The following is a 7,789-nucleotide window of genomic DNA, read 5'->3' on the forward strand; positions in this document are numbered from 1 at the left end:
ACACAAGGTACATGGAAAGTGCTAAACAGCATAATTAAAAAGGGTACAAAAAAATCGGACTATCCAAATTACTTTAATAAAGATAAACTAAACATAACTAAACCAAAAGAGATTGTCGATGAGTTTAATGATTACTTTGTCAATGTTGGCTATAACTTAGCAAATGAAATTGTGGACCCGATAACGAAGGACGGTGTAGACGAAGATATTATTGATATAAACACCAACACCATATTTCTGAAGAAAATTGAAGAGAAGGAACTGATTGATGTGGTAACCAAATTTAAGAATAAAAAATCTACAGATTGTAATGACATAGATATGAGACTAGTAAAAAATATTATAGAATATATTGCAAAGCCACTGACTCATATCTGTAACCAATCATTTCAAACCGGCATATTTCCCAACCAAATGAAATTAGCAAAGGTCATTCCTATCTACAAAAATGGAAACAAGCACAGTTTTTCCAATTATAGACCACTTTCTCTCCTTCCTCAGTTCTCAAAAATATTAGAAAAACTGTTTGTAGTAAGACTGGACGATTTTATAGAAAAACAAAACCTACTGAGTGACCATCAATTTGGATTTAGAGCAAATCGATCCACTACAATGGCAGTGATGGAATTGATTGAAAAAATATCCACAAAAATTGAAAGTAAAGATTATACTGTTGGGATATTCATAGATCTAAAGAAAGCATTTGATACTATTGATCATAGATTATTAATAAGAAAACTTGATAGATATGGAATTAGAGGGATAGCAAATTTATGGATTAGAAACTATCTTGATAATAGTAGTTCTGTTTGCAGATGATACAAATTTATTTTGTTCTGGCAAAGATTTGGAGCAGCTTCTGGATACAGTGGAAACGGAACTAAAAACTATAAAACGATGGTTTGACACAAACAAGTTGTCATTGAACTTAGAAAAAAACTAAACTTATGATATTTGGAAATCGAAAAATTAATAGACAAGTACAAATCAAGATAGATAATGTTGAAATTGAAAGAGTTTATGAAAACAAATTTTTGGGAGTTGTTATAGACCACAAACTATGTTGGAAAACACACATAAACTACTTAAAGACTAAAATATCAAAGTCTATTGCAATACTGCATAAAACGAAAGACATACTTAATCCAAATTCATTACACATATTGTACCGTTCTCTAATAGTTCCATACATAACCTACTGTGTGGAAGTGTGGGGAAACACATACAAAACAATCACAAATCCAATTTATTTACTACAGAAAAGAGCTATACGAATTATAAACAGAGCTGCCTATCAAGAACCAACTAACGAATTATTCATAAACACCTATGATCTAAAATTTAAAGAATTGGTGGACTTCAAAATGGCACAAGTAATGTATAAAGTAAAAAATAAGATGCTTCCAGACTGTATCCAGAGACTATTTCAAGTTAGACAGAGTAATTATGAACTCAGAGGAATATGTATGTTTATGAAAACAAAGATTAGAACAAATGCAAAACAAAGATGTATAACAGTTAAAGGAGTTAATTTGTGGAATACTTTTGAAAAGGAAATGAAAATGTGTAGTACATTAAAAGGATTTTAAAAAATATTTAAAAATAAGATGATTAACAAGTATAAAACAGAGGTTTAAATATAGTTTTTTTTTGTTTTTGTTTTTTTGAACTTTTTGTTGACATGCGTAAGTGACATTTTGTTTATAAAAGTTTCAATGTTTTGATTATGCATTCATGGGGGGACATGCATACATGTAACAAGGGTAGGCGCAATAAGCCACGGCTTCAGCCTACACCTTTTTGGTCCTGATGTTATAAATTGTGACTATGTACATTTTCTTATATCTGTATTGTGAATTGTATAGGGGACCAAAATAAACATTCTCAATCAATCAATCAATCAATCAATCAATCAATCAATCAAAGAAATTGGCTAATTCAAACCATCTAACATCCAATCTAATCCAATTGGCTAAATCCAATTTAGGCAGTTTGCGATTTTTTTTTTTTTTAGAAATGCAGAAATTCACATATGCTATGATTATTCATTATTGCTTTTTGATTGATATCTCCTATAAATAACGACCTCTTGGGTAACAGGCTACCTGTAAAGACCATTCATTCATACATACTCGAGGACCGTGTCTGTGCGTGCGTGCGTGCGTGTGTCACTATCCATCATCTCTCCAAACCCCACTAGATGGCAGCAGTGTCACACATGTGTGCACTGAATGAAAACACACATGCCAAAATGGAAAAACAAAACAATTGATTTGTCCCAACTAAGGAGTGCGTTTCAATTGAAACAATACGCTCAGTGACTGACTTGATATAGGCTTTATTTTAAGCAAGTGATAGACATATCAAGCTTCAATCATAGGGCTACATGGTAATTGATTTTTGCAAGGATTTACAATGCAATCTATCGTACACTTGCAATTGAGACTCGTCGGAATTTTAGTTGTGGAGATGATTATTTATTTTTATGAAAATATAGTAATGACCTGTGCTCTAATTGTATCTTATCAGAGCAGAATTTCAACTTCCCCACAGGAATTGGTAGGCTATTTCCTGTTACTATGCTGTGTCTCGATCTCGCCGACTGTTGACCAAGAAGTTGTTGATCTAAACTGGCACAGTGCCTGTGATAAGGGCCTTTGGGAGAAGTAGACTACACACCATTGCTGTGTGTGTGGGAGGCTAGAAGGAAAGCGTAGCCTTTTTCTCGCAGACAGATCGGGGGACATTCAGGGAAGTTTAATATCTAATGTTTCATGAATTAAGAGTTGTTAGAACCCGCTCATTAAAAACACCTGGTATTTTCTCTTTCACATGAACTGGGGGACATGATGGCTGAGACGCCTCGAGACTGCCCAGGCTATACCACCTGTGACAGATACAGACACACGTGTGTGGACAAGCAGACACAGAGGACCCACCAGGAGGATGGCACACACTGTTACCTTCAATCTGAACCCTTGTCAAATGGATTCTGAGTATGAGTAAGTAGCTCTTCCCTCCTCTCTGTATTGACCAATGTTTTGTATGTGGACCCATGTGATTAGTTGCTCTTTTTTTTTTATTTTTTATAGCTAATCATATTGTCTGTGTACTTTATGGCTCCTGTTATGTACAAACTGCTGTTGCAGTTTATGCTCAAACTGTTTTCACTTGCTCCCAAACGTACAGTATGGTTACCGTACAACTGTGTTCAGTTCAGCTCTGCTATATGCATAACACATGGTTGTATATCCAGCTAGTTTTCCTCTCTTTTTAGTTGCAAATTCACATACTGCCCTTGTATGCTATTACACTCTGTTATTTTATTTCAAGGCCAAGATCGAAGTAGCCTACCCTATCTTAAGTTTCCATTGTTTCAGCTCAAGGTTGTGGTGGCCAAAATACAATATGTTTATTATTGTACATGAAGTGCTGTATCTTATATTAATGTCTTGTGTGCTTCTATTTGACTGATATTGTCATTTAAACCGTATTTGCACATTGTTTTTGAAGCCTGCTTTGCTCTTTGTCCTCTGTCCTGTTTCATTTGGAAGCAGTGACTTCAGTTGTCTTGGGAACATTCTCTGGAGAACTGGGAAACCATAAGACCTAGGCCTACACTTCATTCATGACTACTATGGGTTTTGTTTTCTATTTAGATATGTACAATGAAGTATAACATTGATTTCTGTCTGCATCTATAGCATGATGTCATGACGTGTCTCTATTGCACAACATTCCCCAGGAACCTTGGAGCTGATGACATGGCTCAGGTCTGTCAGCTCTTCAGGGAGCCAGGACCGGATGTTGAGGGCAAACCTGAAGCCCTGGAAATGGAGGACCTCACAAGGCAAGAAAGAGGTAACTCGAGTGGGCTCTGTTTACGGAGAAACGAATGAGCATGAAATAGCTCTTCAAACATAACATTCGGCAAATGTACAGCACCAGTATGTCTTATTAATTCTCATCTAATCTCAACCGTGTTTTCCCTCACAGAGCGTGGAGGGATGAGGACAGATGAGAGCAGGCTGGAAATAGGTGATGCACCCATTCAGGCACGCCCTCTGATGAGGAGCCGCTGGTCTGCTGCCACCCAGAGGGTTCTCTCCTCCATGCCCAGTCGCACTGCCGGTAAGATCACCCTCTTAGCCAAACCAGGGCAAGGATTTTGGGGGATTTGTGAATATTTTGATAGTGTGATTTTTTGGTTGTTGTTGCAGGAATGGCCTTGTTAAGGTTAAGGTTATACTGCATATTCTGCTGTTAACATTTGTTGAGTTCTCCCATGTGTTATCTTACTGTGCCAGGAGTTTCAAACCCTAGCTTGAGTAGTGTCTGTGGCCTTGCCACTCTCTATAAAAGCCTCTGACTTTACAGTACCATATCTCCTCACACAGGACAGAGTCGCGTTGCAATCATCACCCAGTGCAACAACCGTTCCACTCAGCTGCGCAAGTATCGCCAGACCCAGCCCGCAATCCGAGACATCGCCCACTCTTCCAGACCTTGTAACCGTGACTGGCACAGAGGAAGACTTGGAAGATGTCTGTGAGGAGGGTGAGTGTCACTCCCAAACCCACTTGTCAATCCTCTCCTAGTCACAGGTCCTTTCACCGGGAGTTGCCCTCTACATATGTGGGACATTTAAAGCCAGACCCTACTGCATCTACTGAGAGTGATGCTGTTGGAGGGAAGCCACTCTGGTGCGATTGCAGCTCTCTAGAATTTGGTTTAACAGACAGTTGTCCCTCTCCAAGTCTCTCCACTGGGAGTCAGTGTTGGCTGTGTCTGTGGGATTTGCTGCAAGCAACAAGACAAATGGCAGTGAAAATGGTTTAGCTGATGTGCTTGGATTACAGAGACCAAGAGGGAGCAGCTGGTGAATAACCTGCACAGTCTGTCTGTGGCTGACCGAATGTGCATGCTGCGCACCATGCCTTTCAGTCTGGCAGAGAAGACTGAGCTGAGGTATGGATTGTAAATCATCATGCAAGAATGACACACAAAACGTGTTTAGATCTTCAAAGATTCCACCTTATGCAGTTATAATCTTCCCTTAGAAAACGTGTATTCAGTGACAGAGACTCCAACTTAAGCAGTGAGGCTCCCTGCTATAGCACCCTCCATATTTACATTTTGAGAGTGAGTATAATTTAATAAATACTGTCACAGAGAAAGACTGTTGAGAAACACATGGCTTGGTTCGTTATCAGGCAAACTGAGATGGAAGGCATGATGATAAGATGTGTGTGTTGGTGTCTGTGTATTTCCCAAAGGTCTTGCACCATGGCATGTTCGGCTGTCTCTTCCTGAGTTTCCTGCAGCTGTGGCAGGTGGCGACGAAGAGGCTGAGCGCCCGTTTTGGCACGGGGGTCCTCTCCTACTTCCTCTTCCTCAGGATCCTCCTCCTCTTGAACATCCTCCTCTTCCTCATCAATGGTTTGTTGGTGGTCATCCCCCAGGCCGTCAACCCTCCTGACCGTGTTCCCAGTGACAGCACTTTCACTGGGCTGGAGCTGCTCACTGGGACGGTAAGAAGGGAGTTAAAGTCTGCACAACACAATTTCACATGAATATACAGTAATGCATTGTTTAAGTTGTTTCATGTTGCTTTCTCAACACTCAACACTCCCACCTCTGCTCCCTCTCAGGGTTTCCTCTCTGACAGTGTGATGTTTTACGGCTACTACGCCAACTCCACCATCAACAAGAATTGTAAACCTGCTCTGACCAGTGATGCCTCCGACCCGGTCTGTGACCCTCAGGTGTCAATAATAATATTATTATAAATATAATATATTAAAAAAGATTCTCTTGGGCCCCTGTCAGTGCTGGGCCCTTAGAATCGTCCTAACTTACCCCCCCCAGCGGCGCCCCTGGCTGTTGATGTGGTGAAATGAGTAGCCTATGGCTAATTAAAACTTGTAAGTCCCATCGCTGTGTGGGCATGATTCGCGCGCGTAAATGAGAACATTTCGCACTGTTATTTTGGAGACCCCCACAAAGCTCAGCTTATAACTCGAACCCTGGGCATAGTGGTATTAACCGCTGCCATAGTATCAAATCCCCTAACCCTATTATTATTATTATTATTATCTATCACCCAGTTTGAAGCAGTATACAAAGCATTAATATCTTCATGTCAGACCAACGTATGTTAATGGTTTGCCAGTTCTGGTCACACCGAACTGTATCACTCACCATCACTGGGTGTGGTGAAAACCAGTTCCTGATTAGGATGTTTCCTAACAGTCTCATACCAACCATACCAATAGTCTCATACCAACAGTCTCATAACCAATAAGATATCAGATCATGTGAGGTATAATAAAACATTGTGAAGTTACTGGAAGTCACATTCTTACCTCTGTGTGTCCATCAGGTCGGCGACAGAACTGGAGGTTTATTTTACGAGTAGCCTGATAGATGATATTCACACTATTTCAGTGCAACAGTGTTATCCTGAGTATTTAGAAAGTGTACTGAGTATCTTTTTAAAAGTGAGCATTTGCCCAATCCAGTACTTACATTATATTTTGTACTTGTAGACATGAACAAAAATATTTTCCAAATCTCCACCACCTCCATCTCCAGGTAAGATTCATGTTTAGATTTAGATTGTGTGTGCAGATGTTTGTAATGTGTCAGCATCTTTATCAAAATATATATTCCATGTGTTTCACAGCTTTTCAAAAGGAATGGAGGACCACACCTCTAATTACATTGCATTGTGCAACAGTGGATTGGTTTGAAGATTTTAAAGTCAAACTGAAACAGGCTTGCTTCCCCCTGACAGTGACAGAGAAGAAATGCTGCAGATGTTTTGACAATATACACCATCAAACCCTCAAGTGAAGCATGTGAGAGTGCTTCTCCATGGACCTGTTGGAGCAGGCAAGTCCAGCTTCATCAACTCAGTCAACAGTATTTTTCAGGGCCAAATGACGAGTGTCGCCTTGGTTGACGCAGCTCAGGCAGGTGGCAGCTTTACCAAACAAGTAAGTGAAAAACAGTAAATAACAATTGTCTGAATAATTATTTTACCAGAATTGTTTGAGTTTACTTCACTTTAAAACCAGAGAGAACAACACATTGACAGTAGAATTTATATAATAATAACTCATGAAATTGTTATGTTTTCAAAAATCTTTTAATAATAATGTTCATTGTATTTGACAGTATAAAACCCACACCATTGAAAATGGAGACCCAAGAACCTTCTTCCCCTTTGTCTTCAATGATGTCATGGGCTTTGAAATGAGAGACGCAGGAATGCACCAGACAGACATCATCAGTGCCTTGAAAGGACATGTGAAAGAGGGTTACAAGGTAAGGCACATGTAAACAAATTAAAACACGACAACAATAACCAAACAGTCAATGACATTGATTTGAAATCATTGTGTCTCATCCTTGGCTAGTTTCATTACGTGTCACCATTGTCAGAAGCGGACCTGTGCTACGTCAATTGCCCGAGTTTTGAAGACAAAGTTCACTGCCTGGTTAGTATAATACCAGCTGACCAATTACCTATAATCAGCCATGATGTCATCAAGAAAATGAGGGAGGTCAGACTATCTGCCAGTGAATTGGGTAAGAAATTCTTACATTACAATACATTAATTTTGTTGGTGCACAATGTTGTGTATGTGTTGTGTTATCGTTCATCCATCCTCTATGCTTGCTTCTTAGAATACACCTAGAAAACATAGTCAAAACAGGTTTTCACTATGTTTCTAATCCTAAATCTCCACCAACCTCCCCTGATGTCGATTGACGATAATAACTT

This window comes from Nansenia antarctica, assembly GCF_963989245.1.
Source record: "Nansenia antarctica genome assembly, chromosome: 2".
NCBI lineage: Eukaryota > Metazoa > Chordata > Actinopteri > Argentiniformes > Microstomatidae > Nansenia > Nansenia antarctica.